Source organism: Gopherus flavomarginatus, chromosome 4, assembly GCF_025201925.1.
Source record: "Gopherus flavomarginatus isolate rGopFla2 chromosome 4, rGopFla2.mat.asm, whole genome shotgun sequence".
NCBI lineage: Eukaryota > Metazoa > Chordata > Testudines > Testudinidae > Gopherus > Gopherus flavomarginatus.
This window is the reverse complement of record NC_066620.1, coordinates 146,389,410-146,413,690: the sequence shown is the minus strand read 5'-3', so window position 1 is coordinate 146,413,690 and position 24,281 is coordinate 146,389,410. Positions and strand designations below refer to the sequence as shown.

Sequence of the window (24,281 nt, the reverse complement as noted above, 5' to 3'; positions counted from 1 at the left end):
ATGTATGGTGCTCAATATCACAAATACCAATAAAATGAAAGATTTGGTCTTCCTTTGAAGTGTCTTTGCTACGTAAATTATCTGCTTAAGGCTCGAAGATCCCGCAGTGCATTCCTTAGTTGAATTTTCATATGGCTTCAGAAGCAATGATGCTAAATCAGAAGTAGGTATTTGCATAGCATCAGAGTCCACCTCATCTAATGCCTTCTCACAATAAATTATGGATGTTTGGTTGCTGCAGCATTTGCAACTGAGAAATCTCAAACTGTACACAACATTTGTACTAGGTGATGCCAAGGAGCTTTGACCTTGATACGTAATGTGAGAGTAATTCCATATATTAACACTGATTGATGGAAGTGTTTAGCAATGTCACAAGTAATAAAGAAGAGCTCATTATTTCTACCATGCTTTCCAAACCATAGTTCTCCTATGTTACCCATCAGCTCTGTGTTCATGGGGAACCAGGGCACAGTACCCAGCCTGTATGACTCACAAAAGACTTCCTCCCCCCAGCCTCTGCTTGAACCAAAACCAGTCAGAAGAAAGATGTACAAAAAGCAATGAAAAGTCAGTGGGAGACACACCTAACCCCCTGGGACAAGGATGACAGGATTAAGGAAACTTTTCTAACCTCATTTGCATGGAAGAGGGACAAGGAGGCATCTCCATTAGCATACAGAATGGTGAACAGGGATTTCAAGGCAAGAACCACACAGAACTCTGGGACCAGAAAAGCAGGGAAGCACTGCATGATGGGGGATCTCTGCTCCAGATGTTAATGAACCCACATCTGCACACACCCAGCTCAGTAGTTATCAGCATGTCCCTGGACTCAGTAGACTGGGTAAAACAGCATTTCCAAGTTGCCACCCTCAAAGGCCCTTGGATTCAGCAGGCTGGGTCGAACAGCACCTCCATGGGCATTGCACTGGAATAGAGAATGCCTGAGCAGGCACTTTCAATCTGCCACTCTTATATATCCCTGGACTCAGCAGAGTGGGTTGAGCAGCACTTCCAAGCTGCCACCCTCATATATTCCAGGTTCAGCACGTCCCTATCCTCACTTTCACATTACAATTGTTCTGGTAGTAACCTACTTGATGAGCAAACCCCACACGGGTTTTGGGCACTGCAGGGATCTTTAGCTTAGGTAAGAGGAGTGTTGCTGAAGAGCAAATGAGGAAGCAAAAGAACACCTATGAGGGGGGGAGAGAGAGAGAGAGAAGCAACCAGCTTAACCATGAACATTTTTTATTGCCAGGTAATAACCATAGGGGAGCCAAACAAACAAAACAATTATAATATTAAATCTAACTTAAATTTGATTCTAAAAGTCAAGTTTAGAAACTAACTGATCACACAAATCAGGGTCAGGAGGCTATACTGAGAGAGAGAGAGGGAGAGAGAGACAGAGAGAGAGATGGATTCTCACCATTCATGAAGCTTGAATGGATTAGGGGTCTTAGGTGGTGGTGGTAGCTGAAGATTCGGAGTGCTGGAGACAGGCAGAGCCACCAGCGCCATCAGTCAGGAGAAGTTGAACTCCCAATGGAATTGTTGCAGATTTTGGATCCAGGTGTCAGAACACTTACTTGAGCATGGGTAGGGATTTTTGTAGAGAAACAACAATGGTTTATTTTTCTTTTATTCTACAGGTAATTGTGCTGTGATCACTGGAATCAATAAAAGACACATGAGTTTTTCTAACTACTGAGATGGACTTAAATTTTCAAAAGTGACTAGAAATTTTGGGTAGCTCAGTTTTTGGATTTTCACTATGGGAAACTGCAGAGAGGCCTTGTTTTCAGAGGGCACTTACTCATCACATTTTGATAATCAAACTTCTTTAATGTATTTCAAGTTTGGCACCAAAATAGAGGCATTCAAAATCACTAGTCACTTAAAAAAAATTCAGGCTTTGTGTTCCAAATCCCACACTGAAGGGATATAATGCTTAGTGGAGCCTATGGAAGTTATTCATCCTCCAGCAGAAGGATTGAGCTCCAGGGCTGTACTGAAACCATTATTTATAAGGAAGAGAATCCATACACAATCACTAATCTCCCAGGAGTCATCTCTTTGGCCTCACTGATTCCTCTTTAGTCAGGACTGGGAACATACAAAAAAGGGCTAAAAACCCCTCCCTTCTGAACTATGCCCCAGTCTTGAAATTGGTGGCAGGGGAAGCTATCAAAAGCATGTAAGTGACTTAGCACCCTAAGTCCAGTTTTCAAAAAGTCTTAGGTACTTTGTAGCTTAACTTTGACTTTGAAAGCAATGGGAATTATGTATTTAATTGGCTTAGGCACTTTTGAAAATTCCATTAGGCACCTATCTGCATCTTAGGACCCTAAAAGCCTTTGAAAATCAGGCCCTAAATCACTCTCTAAAAAGGGACTTAGGCTTCTGTGTCATTTAGGTGCTCTTGAAGAATTTATCCTGTGTACAGGTGGACTGCTGAGTTAATACCTATGGTTTTCTATCTATTCCAGCCTGGTTCCATGGCTTTGAGAATACAAAGATCTGGGAAAAGGTAAAAGTAAAACAAATATTTAAGAAGGGGGGAACAAGTTTAATTTTATGCATGCTTGATCTGTCTGTTTTCTCTGTATGCTATGATCTAGCCACAGTCACAACTATACCATTTTATTCTTTTGTTGTGTGCTTTGGAATTGACAGCAGCTGTAATAGATTATGTCTGAATATGTTCAGAACTATTACATTTAACAAATAATCAACACTTATGCATGATGGCCTGCAGCCAGACAAAAATGTTGAAAACAAACTATTTTCCCAGTTCGACAAAGATTTACGCATGTGCTTAACATTACACACACTCTCTGAGTAATCCTATGGACTTCAGTCGGACTACCCAGTGTGTAAAGTTAAACATGTGCATAAATCTTTGAAGGATCAGAATCTGTAGCCCTGACCATGCAAATGACCACATGCAAGTTCATCCTTGCACTTGGGCAAAGCTCCGCTGAAATCAATGGTGCTTATGCAGCACAAGGATATGCCTTCACAAAGTGAATTGCAGGACCAGGGATCATCTATTTAATAGTGTGCTGATTTCTCTTCACTGAAGTGTTAAAGACATGGCACTCACCTCAGTAATTCAGTTAGTATCTTTTATTAACACATGCAGTGGAAGCTGAGATGGTGTTCAGGTAATAGTAGTATCTTTGCAGGTAGTCAGTTTGGTAGCATAACATGGTACAGTCATGGAGTAGTCCAATAAAAATAAATGCTGCTTATTTTTCTTTAATTCTACTGGTAATTGTGCTGTGATCACTGGAATCAGTCATTTAGATTGGCAAAGAGGAATTTCTTGGTATTATAGGGTCATCCAGTATCTGAATTTACCCATTGGCTTATCTCAAATTACTCTAGATTGAAATCGATGGAACTGAAATCAGAATCTAATTTGCTGTATTTATACACTGCAACAAAGTAAGTCAAGAGATATTTTGTTCAATTGGCTACTTTATGCAAAAAGTTTCAGATATATATGGATGGTGCAGTAGATAAAAAAGGATGCTTCTAGCATGTTTGCGAAAAACAAAACAAAGCCAGGCTCAACCTGCAAGTACTTTGCAGAAAAAAAAATATATAAACTAGGAACCACAAAGATCAGGTTCAGCTCTATTTAAAACGGATGTCTATGAGAAATGCAACCTGAATAACTGAAAGGAGCACTGGTCCCTAACTTCCGAACTTTTCAAGAAGTTCCAGTTAAAATATTCCTCCCTCTAGAAACAGATGATTCCAGTGCATATAACTGAGCTGCAGAGTGTTACAAATAGCTCTCAAGGAAAAAAAGTAGAAACATTTTTCATGACCATTTTTCCCTGACGTTTTGAAATGTTGAAGTGGAGCAGTAAACACCAAACAGTATTTTAAGCTATTCTTGGTGGGGGCTGGGCTCCACTGATTCCAGGTATCCTTGTGTCTAGACAAAGCTGCTAAACCTTCATCTAGCCTTGACTGTCCCATAATCCCTATCATGTTGGAATCTCAATTGCCAAGCAAATGTTCAGGGATTTGTCTATTGACAGACCTGGGAATGGATTGTCTAGGGTTTGCACATCCCTAGTCTATATTCTACTTTTCCATGTCTTCTTATTTACATTTTGTACAATCTTCCTTATTTTCCAACTGTCCAGGATTCTTCTCTTTATTTATTTAACACCAGATTTTAAATAAGGAGTTCAGTATCATAACTAATTTGGAGTTTTCATCAATATTAACCAACTCTTTTCCGCCAATCCCGCCAGCATCCACAGCTAGATTTAATCATGCAGTGACATTAATAAGTGTTCATTATGTGCAAGATTATATCTGTCCTGTGTATTTATAGCTCCAAGTCTTATCAAAGTGTGTGATCTGGTTCGAAGTATACCAAGAACACGAAAAAGGCAGAGGGATATATGCAATGAACATTAAAAATAAGCCACTGATCTCACTTCTACTTCCTAAAGGTCACAAAAATGTACCATTCTAAATCCTTTAGGGCTGCCGGAATGCTGTCTGCATATTCCAGGTCTTATGTCAGCTTGATCTCCATCTGTCTATTTGCTGGGCACCACTTCCTCTATCATTTTTGGTATCTCTTACTCTGTTCAAATTCAGTGAAATAAGATGGTTGTATAGGGCAAAATATCTAGCCATATTCTGCCTCTCATTCACAGTGGTTTTGGTCAGTGAGGAGAAATACTGGATCTGGTATCCGCTTGTGCTGTAGACTAAACCCACTTGAGTGTTTTTTCTGGAGAATGTTCTGGTGACAGGGAACAATTTAATTCTAAAATAAATAAGTCAGCACACATCATTTTAAATATACCCTGAACATCAACATTGTATGCCAATGTTGTTCAGTCAATTTAATATTTTGGTCTGGGGCAGCTGTCCAGCTAATCAGATTGGCAATAGGCTATGGAAGGTGAGATTCTGTTTTGTGCCTCTAAGAGGTACAACACAAAACTTGCAAATAGGGATTTCAGGGAGAGGTGAGGAGGCTAAGGTAGCTTTAAGACACCTTTGCACTCTCCTGATTCTGAGATGCTCAGGCCCCAAGACAGTCTTGGGACTTGTTTTAAATTACACAGCTTCCCTGGGTTGTCCTGTGGGCCATGGTGTTGCCCAGAATCTCCTCAGTTGTGCTGTTAGCTCGCCCGTGATATGCCCCTTCTACCTCTGGTATGGCTTTCACCGAGGTTTGCAAGGGGATTCTGAAAGGAAAACCAAGGGATATAATTCTTCTGCTGGCCAGATCCAGGGCTTCTAGAGTCCCTTCACATTAGCCCTTTTACTCAGTGTAAAAGGGCTGGATGGGGATGGGAGAGGGCGAGATTCACCGAGTGAGTGAAAGTTGTTACCATCCAACAACCCAGTGGGCTGAGCCAAAAGCCAATCAGATGAATGAAAAAACTATTGACTTGCAAGGGATTTCGATCAGGCCACACATAAATACCTACTAGCAACCTTGAAACCAACTTTTGAGAGTCTCATCTGAGAGGCCAAGGCTGAAGACCTTTCCAGTGACTTCATTAAGCATGGCAAAGCATTTAAACATATAAGACCATGGAAAATATCCTCTCACTTCTACAGTTGCTTCTCTCAGGTCAGGGACAAGACAGGGTGGGTAAGCTATCTTGCTATGGTACATTCCCTATCTGTTCTGTGTCCAGAAGTCAAAGTATCTGGTTCATTTTATTAAGAAAGGAAGAAAGAATCTGTGACTGTCTAGGTCATGGCACCTCCTAGCCTCTTGGAAAATACCTAATCTACCTGCAGATAGGATGACATACCTATTTGTAAAGGTATCTGAAATGTTGCAACGTTTCTGTAAGGCCAATTTTTATATGAGGACTGGCACAAATTTCAATTTCTGACTAGTTGTGTATCTAATGTTTTCCCTACCAAAATTGATTTCTATGATTAATAGCACAGTAAAAAAAATCCATATTTCTGCACCATGCAATTTGATTTTAAGTTAACAGATACATGTAAAATATCTAGTTCATGAATCTTTTAATGAGTCTGTAACATCTGTGGTCAGAGGTGAGACATGTGGGGGGCAAAATGGGTCACAGGCCCCTCAGATTTCTTCCAAGTTTTATACTCTTGCTCTGAACCCCGCTGCATATCACCAGAACCTTTATATCAGAGGTTTTCGAACTGTGGGGTGAACCCCACTATGGAGGTGCAGAGGAACGTTCGGGTTGGGGGGTGAACAGTGGCACCAAGTGGCTAGGGGTTCAGCGCAGTGGGTCTTGGGAAGGGAGTGCCACCTCCACCCTCAACTCACCTCTTTTTAATCTGGTAGGGGGAACAACCAAAAATTATAACTCAAAGGGGGTGCTCAAATCAAAAAGTTTGAAAAACCCACAGCTTTAAATGGTGCCCCCCCACACTATCAACCATTACACGTTGTCTCTGTTGTGATCCTAAAAAGATAAAGGTTTTAGAACATGAAGAAACTGCTAATTTTGAAGATAAAAATCAAATTAATAGGTTTATTTAACTTTGTAAATTAATTGTTTTATTTTCTTAATTGACACTAATGGGGTGAAATGCCTGAATACAATGGGATTTTGGGGGAGTTCAAAGAATGCAGAATCAGGTCTGATGAGGTTAGATAACATGCGTTCCACTAGAAGCCTGATCCAAAGCCCATTGTTGTCAATGGGAGTCTTTCCATTGATTTCAGTGAACTTGGGATCAGATGTACCTCTGAACCCTGGGTCATCACTGACCAAAGGCAACCACAGTGAATGAGGTATGGTGAGGGAGCAGAGAGGGGTCCAGAAAAGGAACATCGCCCACCTGGGGAAGAAGGCACCTTGCTTGCTTGGGCTGGCCGCCCCGCCAGCCGTGGTTCCTCTCCACTGACTGCCTACCAGCTGCTTATTCATCAGCCAACTGTCAGTCACCTTCTGCTACCACCTGCTATGACCTCTGCAGGTCAGTCTCTTAGTGATTTTCAGCTCTTTGCAGGCCGGGCAGAAATGTTGTCCTACCACAAATGATTTCAGCTCTCATTTGAGCACTTTAAAATAATGAAAGGCTTCTAATAAAGCTTATCTAGCTTTGTTTTTGAACTGTGGAGAGGAACAGGTTAAACCAGGCTAGGGACCCTTAGGGACACACCACATTTCCTGGCTGGGACCCAGCCCACACTAGCCCTCTCCCTACTGCCACAGAAGTTTGGCATTCAAGCCCCTGCCTTCGAGAGTTTCTTTCAACAGATGGTGACCCCTCAATTATAACAGGCTCAACAAAGTTTTATTTCCCTTTACTCATACAATAGAGATAACAACATAAATAACACCATTTCACTACCTATGCCTTCAATACTACAGTGTTTTGTAACCCAACATCAGCCAAAGTTGATCACTTTTGAGCAACACAGCTCCTATTTGCTGGATACCTATGCAGAGTAGGTGTGCTTCTGAAGTCTATTCCCCTCCCAGCTAGCTGTCAGGGGAGAACTCATTCAGACCCTGCTTACACAAGTGTTTAAGTGCTTTCCTGAACTGAGACCTCTGAATTGGGCCTACAGTGACTGTCAGCTAACTTGTGCTCGACCAGGTGTCATTGCTTTCTCAACCAAAAAGTCTTCTGGGCTGGTCAGCATCATGTTGCTAATGAAGGCACTCCCAATCCACAGACTGAAGCTATATTACTCACCACAGAGGCTCAGTGAATGATCATCCAATCTCCTTGTGTGGCCCTTTTCACCTAGGCCAAAGAGCAAGTGCAAGGCCCAGATTTCTGGCTGCTCTGAGCCACATTATTATCTTTTCAAATACTCAGTGCATCAGGAACGCTACAGGGATTTGATCATTTTCCCTGAGAATAATTAAGGGATTAGTGGAATTTAGACAGAGATTGAATCTGCCTGGAAAATTGTCCATGCTGAGTTCTATTAGAAGGTGCTGCTGTGCAAGATTTGTTGCTAATCATAAGGCAAAATTACAACAAGCTGCAGAAAGAAGAAACTAGTAAACAAAATAATAAAAGTCATTTTAATTATTAAACTACAGTATTATAAATTATATGCCATTCATCATTGCCATAACGAAGTATAAAAAATAGCAGAAAAATCTATATGCTCTATGCACTCTAATTTAATTTTGCATAATAAATTACTATATTGCAGAATTTTAAGAAATATGAATAATCACCAAATTACTACCCTTTTTCTCCAGACAGTTTCTAAATTTTAATATAGACAGTTATTACAGATAACCATTGATTCCTATTGATTGAAATACAATAAAAACTCAAAAGGATCTCATAGACACAATCCCAGTTAACAGCCACTAATGATGCTAAATGATGAATTGCTACATTTTTAATAGAACAATCAGAATGTGGTATTTTCATTATCATTATCAGAACACTTTGTATGCCTGCTATTGTTCTGCTGATTAGCCAATACTAGTGTGGTACTATTTGAAAAGACATAGGAAATGGTGAGCTAAATGTGACAGGTAATTATATCTGTGCTATTTGGGTGGGGGGGAGACTGTTTTTCCTGATACAAGCTATAGTTGTTATTCCATCTTTTTTCAAAGCCATTGAAGTAACAATGTACTTGTTGTACAATTGTACCAAAGAAATCTTTTTATTTAATCTCAATGCAATCTGTGGAAATAATTTTCAACTAGCAATAATCACGCCTCCTATTAACCTCATTGGCTATAATACTGCCACTGCGCAAAGCTATATATATAAATAAATGAATAAACGCAAAAGAGAAAAACTTCACTATTTGCTTCTAAAGCTTAATATATATCAATCACTATTAATAATCTATTTAGGTTAATATTCATTGTGTTTGTTCTTCTAAAGTAAGAAAACTCATTTCATTAAACATTTTTGACAACTGTTGTCAAATGACTCACCCTTCATTAAAAAAAAAATAGAAAATACTAATCCAGAAGAAAGTAGACTATTTTGTGATTAACTTTAACCTCCCCTCCCCTCAAATACAGAGTTGAGTCAGCAGAGAAAGACCATTCACAACTTTAAAACAGAAAACATAAACACTTAACATTATAAAAATGAGAGAGAATATTTAATAATTCAGAGACAGGTTGTGATACCCTTACTCATGTTGAATACTCCAAGAGCTTCTCCACTGAAACCAAACTATTTGAATAGTTTGATAGTACTCAGTGTAGCTGACAGAATCTAGTCCTCAGAGATGCTCACTGCAAGGGAGACTTGGTTCTCCTCCAAGTATTGCTTCCTAAGTATACCTAGATGTCACTTCTGGTAGGTGACTAGTATCATTCTAAAAAAAGGATTGGGGTCTTCATATTTGAAGTTTAGGTCCCATCCTGGACAGTGAGTAGACAGATCATCATATATAACTTCAAAATCCCATGGAAGTCTGTCATAAACAGATAGTTAAGGGTTAATGTCTCTTTTACCTGTAAAGGGTTAAGAAGCTCAGTAAACCTGGCTGACACCTGACCAGAGGACCAATAGGGAGACAAGATACCTTAGTGAGAGGATTCCTTCTTTATAAACTCCACCTAGCCCCAATTTATTCTTAGGTTCAATATCCAACTCAGATTTTTATTTTAACTGCTGCTAACTGACCAATCTCTACTTCAGAGAGACAAGGTGGGTGAGGGAATATCTTTTATTGGACAAACTTCTGTTGGTGAGAGAGGAAAGCTCTTGAGCCACACAGAGCTCTTCTTCAGGCATCAAGAGTGCTGTGTGGCTCAAAAGAGGATCTCTCTCACCAACAGAAGTTGGTACAATAAAAGTTATTACCTTGCCCAACTTGTCTCACTAATATACTGGGGCTGACATGGCTACAACTATACTGCATACTAGCTGTAGCATTATCAAAAAACATTTTTTTTCATTTATTGAAATCCTCAGATTTTAGTTAACCAAAAAGTATCAATAACATCTAAATGAAATTATTAATTAAAATATTTCAGACAAAAAATTAACTCTCCCCAAAAAACTGATCCATTTCAAACTTCAGAATAGAAACAACTTGGAAATTTTGATTATGTTTGTGTGATTTGTTTTTTTTTCAAGTAATGTTCTTAACAGCTCTAATTTTTACCATAGGTCTAGGTTTCCATAAGTTTGTGTTTTCAAGGCTACCTTTGCAATGAAAAGGGCTAGAAACAGTTACGGGAAGGGGAAAAAAAGAAAGGTGAGACTCTTTTTTCAATTTGTATTTCTAAATTAGTGGAACATACAGATGTGGACTTTGAGATCCAAAATCCAGTTTTCTCTTAATTGAAGAAAAAGTCACTTCCAGTTTAGAGAAAACTAGGACTTTCAAACAATTAAAAAAATTAATCATGATTAATCTCACTGTCAAACAATAATAGAATATCATTTATTGAAATATTTTTGGAAGTTTTCTACATTTTCAAATAAATTGATTCCAATTACAACACAGAACACAGTGTACAGTGCTCACTTTATTTTTATTACAAATATTTGTGCTATAAAAAGAAAAGAAATAGTATTTTTCAATTTACCTCATACAAGCACTGTAATACAATCTCTTTATCATGAAAGTTGAACTTACAAATGCAGAATTATTTGCAAAAATAACTGTATTCAAAAATAAAATAATGTATAACTGTAGAGCCCGCAAGTTCACTCAGTCCTATTTCTAGTTAAGCCAATCATTCCTACAAACAGATTTGTTTTCATTTACAGGCAATAATGCTGCCTGCTTCTTGTTCACAATGTCACCTGAAAGTGAGAACAGGTGTTCACATGGCACTATTATACCTAGTGTCACAAGGTATTTATGTGCCAGATGCACTAAACATTCATATGCCCCTTCATGCTTCAACCACCATTCCAAAGGACATGCATTCATACTAATGAGAGGTTCTGCTTGATAACAGATATCTAAATCAGTGTGGACCAACCCATGTTCACTGTCATCTCTGTCAGATGTCAGCAGCAGAAGTTTGATTTTCTTTTTGGGTGGTTCGGGTTCTATAGTGTCCACATCAGAGTGTTGCTCTTTTAAGACTTCTGAAAGCATGCTCAACACCTTGTCCTTCTCAGATTTTCGATGACCTTCAGATTCTTAAACCCTGAGTCAAGTGCTGTTGCTATCTTTAGAAATCTCACATTGGTACCTTCTTTGCGTTTTGTCAAATCTGCAGTGAAAATTTGTCTGAGCAATTGGCTGAACAAGAAGTAGGACTGAGTGGACTTGTAGGCGTTAAAGTTTTGCATTGTTTTCTTTTTAAGTGCAGTTATGTAACAAAAAAAATAGCTACATTTGCAAGTTGCACTTTCACGATAAAGAGATTGCATTACGGTACTTGTATGAAGTGAACTGAAAAATACTATTTCTTTTGTTTATCATTTTTACAGAGCAAATATTTGTAATAAAAATAATATAAAGTGAGCACTGTCCACTTTGTATTCTGTGTTGTAATTGAAATAAACATTTCTGAAAATGTAGAAAAACCTCCAAAATAGTTAATAAAATTCAGTTGGTCTTCTATTGTTTAACAGTGCAATTAAAACAGCAATTAATCGTGATTAATTTTTTGAGTTAATCGTGTGGCTTAATTGCGATTAATCGATAGCTCTAGAGAAAACATTTTCAGGCTCAACAATATTCAGTAAAACTCTGCTGCTTTGAATATTATGTGTGAAAACAAAACTTACTTAATTGGCCTTTCAGAGTTGGTAAGACAACTCCTACCTTTTCATGCTCTCTGTATGTGTATATGTATCTCCTCAATATATGTTCCTTTCTATGCATCCGAAGAAGTGGGCTGTAGCCCACAAAAGCTTATGCTCAAATAAATTTATTAGTCTCTAAGTTGCCACAAGTACTCCAGTTCTTAAAACTAGGTGAGTTTTGAATGGCTTTGGGTTTGATGCAAACATTTCCCACAGCTTTAGAGGAAATTTTAGAAAGCTATCATACTTGGGAAAAAGTAGAACACTACATGATCTTCCCTTTACCTCAGTTAATGGCTCCAACTACCAAGCTCTACATCAGTGTGAAGAATATTTCTGAGGGGAGAATTAAAAAAAGAAAAGAGAAAAAGAAAAAGAAAAATTTGTCAGTACAATTGGCTATTTAAAGAGCAGGGAAAATAAAGTTTTTGGATTTCTTTTGGTTTTCAGTAGTGTCTTTGAAATCTTTGTTCTTTCAAACTTCAGCTAGCTGGTCTCTCTTTAGCACTCAAGTTTAGCAGCAGTCTGTGCTTTCCTCTTCTTTTCATTAGCCTCAATTTATGCAGTCAGCTTTTCTTCTACCATTTTGCTGAAATGGTTGTTTTCTTAAATTGCTTTGTCAAGTACTCTGTATGTGCTCTTCTTTCTCAGCTGCTTGCTTTAAGATCTCAGCTTCACAAGACAGTTGTGCTGCAGTTTCCAATTCTTTAAAAAAAAAAAATCAGAACGTGAAAGATCCTTCTTCTGAAGAAGGTAGTGATGAAAGTCTGACATGCTTTCTTTCCAGTTAGGACCATCAATTCAAATACCTATCCAAAGACACTTTTTTTTTTTGTTGTATCAGGAGTCTGAAATGTACTTTAGGAAGTCAAATAGCTATAAAAACCCTGCCCAATTCAACATTTACAGGGCAAACTCTCTTTTGTAAATCCCCTAAAAATGAATATTGTTAGAAAAGATATATTATCTTCATTCTGAAAAATGGAAAAGTGTGTTCTGCTGAGACTTGTGGAGAAGAATCATGTCTCAAAAGGTCATCATGTTCACTTAACAACTGTCAGAGTATAGTGGCCAAAGGGTTGATCATAAGAACAATTTTCCAATCTTCTGTCTGTGCTGATCATTCAATAATGTAAAGCCAGAAAACATACTTTTTTTTGTACATTTTGCACATCAGAGTTGGTATACTGTAGGATTAGCTACAAAATACGAACAGTTCCTAATTCTTAGTTCCCATTTAGTTACCAGTAGATAACTAATTACAGTATTTGATTATGGAAGCATAAATTCACCTTAGTAAAAGTACTTCACTGTTTATTGGATTTAAACACATAGAGCTAAATGGGACATTTAATTAAACTCCAAACAATAAACAATACTGAGAAAGCTACTATAGGGAAATAGGTTGCCAAAATATTTCCAAGATTATGAAAGTAAATTTCATCGCAACTTTACATTATGATTTAATATTACAGGACTCCAAAGAGTATTTTATTCTTCTGAAGACCAGTACAAGTGGAGATTTCTTCTTTCCCATATGAGAAAATCTTCTGCAGCCGATTGATTTATATTCATTTCAGTTATTTTCCTCCTGAATAATTCAACTGGTAGTGCAGGAAGAATATACCTCTTTAAAACAAAGTGCTCCTGCCTTTAAGTGTTGATGTTGGTTTACAAGTGCAAACCTTTCAAAGACAAAGTTGTATATGTATTTAATTCTATTTAAACATGCTGAGCCAGATCCTTAGTTGTGGTAAATCAGTGTAGCTCCACTAACTTCAATGGAACTACACGAGCTTATAGAAGCTAAGGATCTGGACCACTATTTGCCAATGATAAAAGAAAAAAAAATTGTCCTAAACATTAAATTTTCACTTTTTCCAAGATGAATGATCTTAGATTTAAACTCAGTTGCTTTCCATCTTATGGCTATTTGATATTTGTTCTTTGTTTGTTTCTTTAATCTAAAATAAAAGCAATCTTGAGTGAAAATACATTTGGCTCTTCATATATGGAAAACATAACACTAATTGCATTGTATTATCTCTTGATTAACAAACCATTCACAAATGCCACCACGATCTGAATCTGGAATGCATTTTATAAATACAACAAATACATGGGAAAATGTATTTCTCTGAGAGGTAATTGGGAACATCCATGACAAAACAAATTAGCAAACAAAAACAAATTGAAGTGTAAATGTTTCCAGATGTTATACTTCCTCTATGGTGGGAATCATCTCAGAGTTTGTGGGATGACACAGAATGCCCTCTGTGGCATGGCTACAGATCAAGGGCAATCATTTCTACTACTTTCTTGTATATAGATAGCATGGTTGGATAATTGCAGGATGTTTCACTGCTTTTGTGGGAAACTTCTTGAAATGATTCTGTCTTCCCATGCAGGATAGTGAATCACAAATCTGTAGTGATTGCACTGATGTTTACTATCAATGGCATGATAGACTAAAATGCTTTGCTATGCAGAGCAGAAATAATTTCTTCCTATCCAGTCTCCTGTTCTTTTTCAGTATAAGTTCAGTTCTGTTATAATTTATTAGAAGTTATAGGAGAGATGTTCTATTACTATTTAATATAGCGTAAGCTTGAGCTGTAAGCATCTTATTCAGTGATTTCAAGATGAAAAACAATTTTAAATAAAAAAATAAAAGGGAAAGTTCCTTTCTTTAGCCAGGTTGATGAACCTGTCACAACTGGCTACATTCCCAGGTATTTGGCAATCCACTTTATTATGGTTTCCATCTAGCCATTCCAACTGGCTTTCAAAAAGCTCCATCATGGCTTTGGTAGTGATGTAGTTAGGAGGACTTGAGGACCGATATGTATGACAAGACAGTCATGGCTACACAGAAAATCATCAAGGCCAGTGTATTCTGCCAGTAGAGGCTATGCGTTCTGATCACAAAACAGGATGCACAAATCCAGAGAATAGCCTTTTCTCCATCTTATGGAATGGAAGTTTCCATGCTGTTTAGAATCAAACATTAGTTGCTTGTCTTGATTCGAAGCCCGTTCAAGAAATTGTTTGACCATAATATCATTATATGTATGGCCATTGAAGGCTATTTTTTGTTGAAAAAATGTTTAATTGAAAAATTTACAGCCAATTCTAGAATTAGGAAGATTAATTAATTATAATCAATATCTGTCCAGATTTGTTTACATTTTCTATCAACTAGCTTACCTAGGAACAGAGGCGGTGTTCAGACTCCTGGTAGATAAAACAGAAAAGAAGGAAGTCTGTCTGCCTGGCATACAGAATTTCAAAAGGCTTACTATTAGTCAGATAAAAAACAACACTGTCTACTATTCAGGCGGTTTTCCAGGGGAAGACAAAACAACTCACAATTCATTCAACCACACTAGCTATGCACCAGAATATAGGAAAAATAATTGCCCTGGATCTGGATCTGCAGCCACACCACATTGTAAAGAATATTGGCTTCCAAGGCTTTTAAGAAGTATTGAGGCATATTATTCCTTCCCAAGCAAAACACTCTATCTGATTGTATGCTTTTTATTTATGATAATTGAGCAAAGCAAGGAATGTCTTCAGACAACAGAGAAAGAGTCATGCAAGGAGTCAAACAATTGCATATCTTTCATTCACAGTACATGGGCTTTGCTTTTATTCTATGATAACGAGATGCACTTATTTAAAGCACAACTGCTGGGCCCAGTATCATGGCTGCTGCCACCACCACCACCAATAAGCAGAGACTCTGGTAGCAAAAAATAATTAATTAAAATAAATAAATAAATAAATGAGTGGAGGGATCTGGTCTAAGGTATATAATTCATGCAAACACACATATATGAGAACATTTCAAACTAACTAAAGTACTTGGGGATATTGGGTTTATTGCCATCTGCTGTTTTGTCCATTTTTCTGACAGAGACTAGCAGGCATCACACACCTGTGCCAAGTTTATGTCCAATTTAACCACTCAACAAAAGTTTGTGAGACTCTTACCTGGTATCAACAAAGGAAAGAAAGCACTTCCATTGCAGCTGCTCTTTTTAGATCCCAGATGGAATTCTGCCTAGTTCATTACTGAGCAATTCATATATCAGATAGCATCAATCATTGCAGGAAACTTGTTTAATCCACCACCTGGTTGTCTTCCCTCATGGTGCTCACTGTGGATAAGTTTACTGAGCGAGGATGGGATGCATGGCAAGCTTCATGGTCCAGAGAGAAAGTGACAAATAATTATCTTGTCTCAGACCCCACTCAGCATTAACCTGGGTTTGATTTACCAAGAAGGCAATGAAGCCTTCTCAACCAGTTTCGTACCAGACATGAAATTTGTGCTTCAACAGAATTTCAGTGACATTTTAGAGACAGTCCACTATGTCAGCATGGACAGTCACTAACCATGACATAAAATTGTTGAGGATTGCAAAATGAGTTAACTTCCTGGAGGTCTTCGTGCCTTGAACATTGTTGATAAGAATGTTATGGCTTGTCTTCAAGGGATTGCATACACCAAAATAAATAAATAAATAAATAAATATCACCTGGGAAGGCATTTGCACTCCACAGAAGCCCAAATCTAAGGCCCAGGAAGTGTAGCTCTGGCATTATCTCACACCTGTTCCTTATATGTATTCACAGTTATAAATATCTGTTTATTTTAGACACAAATGTGCTTATATTTTTTAATCCTTGCTTGCACTCTAGATCCAACAGTTTTCTGAGAGAATGAGCAGAATTCAGTTCTGCCTCACAGAGCAACTGAATGGTTATGTTCCAACTTCAGAGCTACATTCTGACACACTGCCTTCAAAATAGTTTCACGAGTGTCACTGAGGGTATAATTTGAAGGTTCTAGATGGCAGAAGGTGGCCTGCAGGGTCTTTACTACTTATGGTGATGTGCAAGAAGGAATGAACCCACCTTGACTATCATCTCCTGGGATGAATTTGGAATAATGGCAGTTAGAAATAAGAACGTAAAACTCTTCTTACTTGTGAGCTCAGTAAATTTTATGCAGTGTCACAGGGAGAAAATAATAATGGAATCCCACAAAGCTATTTTTACAGTCACTTGTCACAACAAACTTGGAAGCCATCATTTGGGTAAATCCTTTAAAATCTGTCCAACTTTGTTTAGAAGACTAAGAACTTGGGTAAATCTGTGAGCAAGACTTTGTAAATATATACATATATATTTAAATCTCATCAAGTTTGCAAGTTCAGCAAGAGCTTAATTAAAGTCAACAAAGAAAGCTCAAGAAAATAATGAAGTACTTAAAACATACACTATTGATATTCTGGGCTCACAGAGACTCTCTTTCTCTCATCTTGATTGGTCTCACTGAATTAGACAACCAAATAAAATATATGGTTTCTAGCAGTCTTCTAGATTACTTGGCACCACAAAACAAGTAGCCAAGTGATAGATGTTTTAGAAGCTCTTGTTCATGAGAGTTTGACTAAGGCTGTGATATTGATGCTCTCGTTGCATTTTTCATTTGTCATGTAGTGCCTCCATATTGTTGGAAGTCTGTAATAAAATGCTGCCAATATTTAGTTATATGTATGTTGGTCCCAAACAAAAAGTGTGTAAAATATAATCACCTTAACCCTCCCCAAACCTTGACTAACTTTGTTTCCAGCAAATGCATGATCATTAATCAATGCTATTCTCTGGACTAGAGTCAAGAACTCATTTGCGTACTATTAAGCAAGGATGTGGTAATGCCAGAAAAAGGCCAAAAACTGACCTCTTATTGTAGGGTTGGTGGTAAATGATGTACCATAAAGTGCAAACACAGCCCAAAATACATAGCAAGGAAGAGGATGCGTCCACGTAGCAAAGGGATGTACTGAATCAGTTCATCTCCTCAGCACCTGCTACCAGCAGGACTGCTATGGAGTTCTATCTGTGACATGAAGTCCATCCTACCCCAAATCCTATTTGCATAAACCAAAAGGAGGGTGGTAGTAGTCACACTACTGCTTCTGTCTTGTGGGAGATCCCACTTAGAGCACAAAGAGCCTCCCCATACCAACACTTCAAAATTTTTTGACCTGCTCATTTAAATTAGTGTCAACTCTCTGAGACAGAAACACTGGGCTTGATCTTATATGGAAAAAACTCTCATTTAATTGAAAGAGAGATTTGTCTGCACAAAGAATGGGTTTATTTTATGTACTGATTTATTTAGAGTTATAAAATAACTAAAAAGATGCCTATCCAATCCCATAGGAGCCTAACACACATTAACAAGACGATTTAGATCTCAGCAGCATTGAAATGATCATTGTTGCAGGTGCTCAGCCAGTCACCTATGAAACTTCTTTCCACCACTTAAATATCTAAGAAGCATGCCCTCAACTGACTTCCAAATCTCTCTCAAAGGGATGTCTATTAGGAGAAAGTGAAGTAAATAGGGTAAAGACTAAACAATAATAATATTGCTTCTGGCCTTGCTTTTAGTTTAAACAGGCTGAATAAGCAAGCAAGAGAATATAAGGCTACGTCTACACTACAGCATAAAATCAAAATAACTAATACCAGTTTTATAAAACCGATATTATAAAATCGATTTTATGCGTCCACACTAGGGCACATTAATTCAGTGGTGTGCGTCCATGGTCGGAGGCTAGCGTCGATTTCTGGAGCGGTGCACTGTGGGTAGCTACTGTAAAATGATGAGGCCAATAACTTCGATTTCCGTCCACACTAATCCTAAATCGATATAGTAATATCGATTTTAGCGTTACTCCTCTCGTTGGGGAGGAGTACAGAAATCGATTTTAAGAGCCCTTAAAATCGGTTTAAAGTGCGTTGTAGTGTGGACGGGTACAGCGTTAAATCGATTTAACACTGTTTAAATTGATTTAACTGCATAGTGTGGACCAGGCCTAAGTGAAAGCACAAGGCTTCACTCCTCTCTTCCCCCCCGCTCCAGCTTGTAGCCTTGCCTTTAAGTAACAAGAGAAGATAAGAGGCTAATAGAGCAATGGGAAGGGGTAAGGAGGAGACACAAAGTCTGCAAGAAAGTGACCATGGCCCCAAGTAACTTTGCTCCTTTCCTCTCCCATCAGGTACAAATGAAGTGGTCTTATTGACCCCAGATCCAAGGCCCCTCAGAATGGAACATGACCATATATTGGAAGGGGTGGTACCAGGTGAGGGGCACTACAAATATAATTAAGTTTGCCAAGAAGAGGGAGGGGAAAGAGGGAACTATGTCAGTGTGTAGAGCTAGGGGTTAGGAGAAGAAGGGGGTTCTATCGGCGTATAGAACAGTAGTTGTGGGAGGGGAAGAGGAAAACTCTATTGGTATATAGACATAAGCCCAACTGGTGTGGAGGGCTTTGAAACATGATTAAACTCTATAGGCATATAGAGATAAGCCCAACTGGTGTGAAGGACTTTGGAATATGCTTGTTTGTTTAGCCCCAATAAATTCATCAAATTGCCTGCAGACTGGACTCTGCACTGTTATTTTTCCAGTGAATTGTGTCTGGGAACTGAGAGGGAGGAGGGACCTGGACACTCACCAACAATGTCCTTTGCACTATGCCTGGAAAGTCACCATGTTCAGATTATTTTAGACTAAGGGGGAGCAAATTCTTATCTTCCTTATTTTTATGAGATGCTATGGACAATTATTGTGTGACACTATAAACAAAGTATTCTAAAAGCCCAATATTTGATCTACTGTGTATTCCCCAGCATTGTAATTACAGATAGATTTTTTGTAGACCAGTAGATATGCTGCAGTTCTCTGTTCATTGTCCCCAATGAGGTCCTGATGTGTATGTTTTTTTATAGAAAAGCTGCCTCTGTGTATATATATATATATATATATTTGTTAAACTCAAATGAGTTCTTTTCTGTCTTTCAATAACATTAGCATATAATCCATGAAAAGTTTTCAGTTGAAGGCCAAAACCTTTTATCATGGGCCTCAGATAGATGTAGACCCTGATTTCACAGGACATATGCAATAGAAAACTATTTCAGGCAAAAGGGAAAATAAATGAATACATAAATAAATAAATAGAAAAAAAGTTACAGAGAAATATATTCCAAGGAAGTAATTTTTAAAAAAGTTGGTTTAATGTGATACTTGTCAGATCCTATACATTTATTTCTTCTAATGAAAATTGCTTTATCATAGTCCTTGTGTAAAGGCATGTTTAAGCCTGAATACATTAGTAAAAATAAGCAATAATGATCAGGGCACAAAGCATTTCCCCACTATTGATGACTGGTTGGAATGAGTTCATGGCCTGAGGTTCTAAACCTCAAGCTGTGAACTCTTTCTAGCAGGTCATTAATCGCTTGGAAAGATCTTGTCTTGAGGTACTTACTACCACTGTAAGATGAAAATGATTAAACAACACAGGTATATGAATTTTTCTTCATGTGTGATGCAGTATAATTAGTATGTATAGGGCACTTCTTTAAAAAATTGTGCCCTATACATTAGCCAGTCAAATTGATGGAATTATCTCTCAACATTCCATTCAGCTTATAATAATTAATATACACTTGTGACTATGGCTTGAATAGTAATAAATATGTCAAAAATCTGTTTCAGTTATGAGCCACATACTGCAGTTAAATAGACATGGTAAGTTTACCATAAAAATTGAAAATACATCTTGTTAACATCTCTTTCAACTCATGAAAAGTGAAACATGCCACCCATATTAATCATGCAGAATGGCAGAATGCGAGAGAGGGAGAGGACATGTTATGAGAGATGATTTTTTACTGTGTTCACCAGCCTATATATCTTATCTTGCACTTGCTTTAAATACTTACTTTGTTAGAGCTGCAGTGCAAATGATTGGATTTGAAGCCAGTGCCTATCAGCCTTGACAGTAGCGCCAACAGTGATGAATAAGGCAGACGATTTCCTATTCATTTTTTTCTGATGGATCCTTTTTGAGCCAAAGCTGCATAACTGGCAAGCTAGTGTACATAACGTTTCTCTTCCCTCCCTCTCCCCCCACAAAAACCAACCAAAAAACCACACACACACACAAATGGGGCCTGATTGTCCCATCATGTGCTTCTGTCACAATGGGTCAAAATTACACCAAAGACCCTTGAAGTAAATGTGTTACTTCAAAAAGCCACGTACAGTTCTCATTCTGTGTGCTCTGCAGAACTGCCATATGTTCAGGGTAAAAAGCCTTACCCATTATGGTCCCCCTGAAAACAAAAACAGATAAAGTAAATTTGCCTTGAGTGAACACTAGAACTGGTCAGAGAAACTTCACTGTAACCATATTCCACTGGAATTCACTTCCGCTGAAATCTAAATGTTTTGTGAAATTACATTAATTTTCTTCAGAATTTCTTTTTGGAAGAAAATTAGAAAAAAGTCCCAAGTGTGTCAAAATGTCCTATTTTGACATTGAAAAAAAAATTTCACTTTTTTGTTTTGAGATTACTTTTATTTAGAATTTTAATGTTGTGTAATATTATAATACTGTATTATTATAATTGTGTTTTGTATTATAATATTATAAAAAATTAAAAAGTCAGAATAGAAATTAAATGTTTTGTTTACCCAAAACTAGTTATTTATTGCATTTTCCTTTATGAAGAATTTAAATTTTTTCAGGTTTTGTTCCTGTCACAGTTCAGGGCAACTGCATCTATATTCTGTCTTTATGGTCCAGAAAGGGCACTCGCTCTCAGGCTTCCAGCTCCCCAGCCTTCACCTCTCTTAGGCAGACACAGGTATCATCTCCTTTTCTCCTGATGCAGTTGGAAGTGTATTTCCAGGATTCAGAGTTCCCTGCCTATATGCGAGTTCCCCATCTATATGCAAGTTCCCCAGCAAGCCACACTGCCTAAGCAGGTCTGAGTCTGCACTTTACTTATTCTTCAGTGGCTATGAACAGTGTAGTTGCAAACAGATCATTTTAAGCAAACACATTTATTCTCAAGGTAAAATCATTACAGACAAAACATATTGAAACAATAAAAGAACCTACATGCATGCTAATAAGCTTACTTGAGCTTACCACCTAACTCCAACAACGATCTCTGACAGGTGATCAGTCCTTCAAATACCAAGAGTTTTTCTTTAGTTACAAGTTCATAACAGCGGTTAGCTCACAACAAATACCCCAGGAATCTGAGAGCCACTTTTTTATCCAATATAGGCCTCTGATTTTGTCCTCATGTAACAGGTAATCAGCAGACAATGGATTTTTCTGCAGGGTGCATCTTTAAGAGGATGGATCAGGAAGTGGGCAATTTGCATTCCTCTCCTCCCAAGTATTTCCTAGGAAGCCCATTCAAGTAAACATTCAGTCTTGTCTGGATTATTGTTTTAAAAGAGTCTGAAATTCACAACACTTCCCAGGATTTACATTAGTTACAAACAATTCTACAAAAATACATAAATACATTTTTAATGCAATGAACTCCTACAATACTTAAACTTAATTCAATAAGGTTTAATTTTATTCAGTAAGATTTGTTGCCAGGATATGTCAGTCTCCCACAGTATCTGTCTCATTTACTATTTGGAAATAAGCCAAATTTTGAAGTCTTAAAATCCTTTGTGAAATGGAACTTCAAACTGCCACACAGCTGTAATGGACACCTTTTGCCACTGCCATTCCTGACGCTGGCATAAGTTTACTTTTCCTTTGGGTGTCTGAGTACATGCAAGTTGGGCTCATGAAAAAAATGTCATATTAGTATTTGTGATAGAGATGTCATATGGATGGCAGGGTGAAAGTAACTTACAGGACTTACCAGTACGGCCAGAGTCTTGAGGGGGTGTGTGGCCTCAACCAGAAGAGACGGTGCCTCAACCAGAAGAGGCGGAGCCTCTGAAAATTTAAAGGCCCTGGGGCATGGGCAGTGGCTGGGAGTCCCAGGGCCATTAAATCATCCCAGAGCTCCCAGCTGCAGAGGTGGCTGGGAGCCCCCAGGGTTCCAGGGTGACTTAAAGGGCTCGGGGCTCCGGCCACTGTGGATCCTCGAGTCCTTTAAATACCCCCCGCAGCTCCAGCAGCTGGGCTGGGGTGGGGATTCAAAGGGCTCGGAGCTCCTGCAGCTGCATCGGGGATTTAAAGGGCTCGGGGCTCCCTGCAACCATGGGAGATCCGGGCCCTTTGAATCCCTGCCCGAGCCCAGCTGCCAGAGCTGTGGGGAGGAGTAGGAGGGGCGTGTGTGTGTGCGTGTGTGTTAAAGGGCCCGGGGCTCTCTGCAGCGGCTGGAGCACCAGGCCCTTTAAATCTCCACCGCAGAAGCTGGTGCAGTCTGGCACAGCGTACTGGCTCTTGCCGGTACGCTGGACAGGACAGGACTGGACCGGCTTACTTTCACAGCTGTATGGATGTCCCTGATAATAGGCCTGAAATTTTACTCTTTTCTCAGGCAAAACTCCTGCTGATTTCAATAGAAGTTTGGCCCAAGTAGTAGGAGCAGATGATTATAATGGACTAATATGCATTGAGATATGTGTTGCATATTGTTCAAGTGTATGCATGTGTGGGGCATTGCATATGGCAGATTTGTCTTTGCATGAGTCATATTTCTTTCATGGATATGATCCCTGGTCATCTTGCTGATTTTTTGTCACTAGCTGATACCATCTATCAATACAAATACTACTTCAGAGCTGATGGGCATTCAGGGATACAATATAATTCAATCTGTGTGCCTGATTTTCAGAAATAAGCATGCAAATTTGAGTGAAAACAAATTGTAGGAAATTGCACACCTAATTTAGATGTACAAAAACTGGTTAATGGCTAGGTTGACACCTAATTATCAATTTACATATACAAATACCAATTAATACATGCAATCATGGTAACTGCACACATAAATTACCTAGGCAATGACACACATATTTTGCATGTACAATGATGCCTACATGGTTTTGAAAATAAGGATGTGGACATGGCACATTGCAGCACTGTCTGTACTCATTTGCATCAGATTCAGGAAATCATTTCTTTTCCAGTATTTCTAACATACCTCTATTATTGTGGACTATTTCATTTCTGGGATTATGGACTCCTTTCCTACTGTTTATTCATCTTCCATATTCTAGTTGATGTACACAGCACCTTGGGTAACTAAAAAAATCACATCAGTATTTTCAGACTTTTAAGTATTCCCTATAATAAATATGTGAAACTGTGGGGAATACTGCAAAAACTGAGGTAATCTGATCCATTTATTTATGGCAAAGTTAACAAGTTTTATGCATGGCCACTGTATATTTACATTATTTTCTTCTACTATCATCTAATGTTAGAGGTCTGGTGTGCTACTCTGTCTTACATTAATAAATACCTTTGTTCTGCAAGTAGTCTCACTGGACTCAATGACTATAGGCCAAAGCCTGAAGTTCTTACTCAGTTTACTCTGTCCTTCTTCAAGCAAAGTTCTAGATGAAGTCAATGAGAGTTTAGAAGTTAAGTATTTGTCCCTAAACTACTTTACAAGAGGACTATTTATAGAGTAATATATTATTCACTATAAGTAAGGGTGGTAGAATACAGCCTTAAATTAGCAAATAATCATATTAAAATTAACATTTTCACCTG

The 24,281-nt window shown here is 38.2% G+C and overlaps 1 non-coding gene across 1 annotated transcript; it reads right to left on the bottom strand.

Annotated features, from left to right (window-relative positions):
- Nucleotides 1–8,596: 8,596 nt before the first annotated feature.
- LOC127050399 (U4 spliceosomal RNA) lies at nt 8,597–8,735 on the bottom strand. The gene has a single exon (XR_007774213.1). It is a non-coding gene; the product is annotated as a U4 spliceosomal RNA (small nuclear RNA).
- Between the last annotated feature and the right edge of the window lie 15,546 nt (nt 8,736–24,281).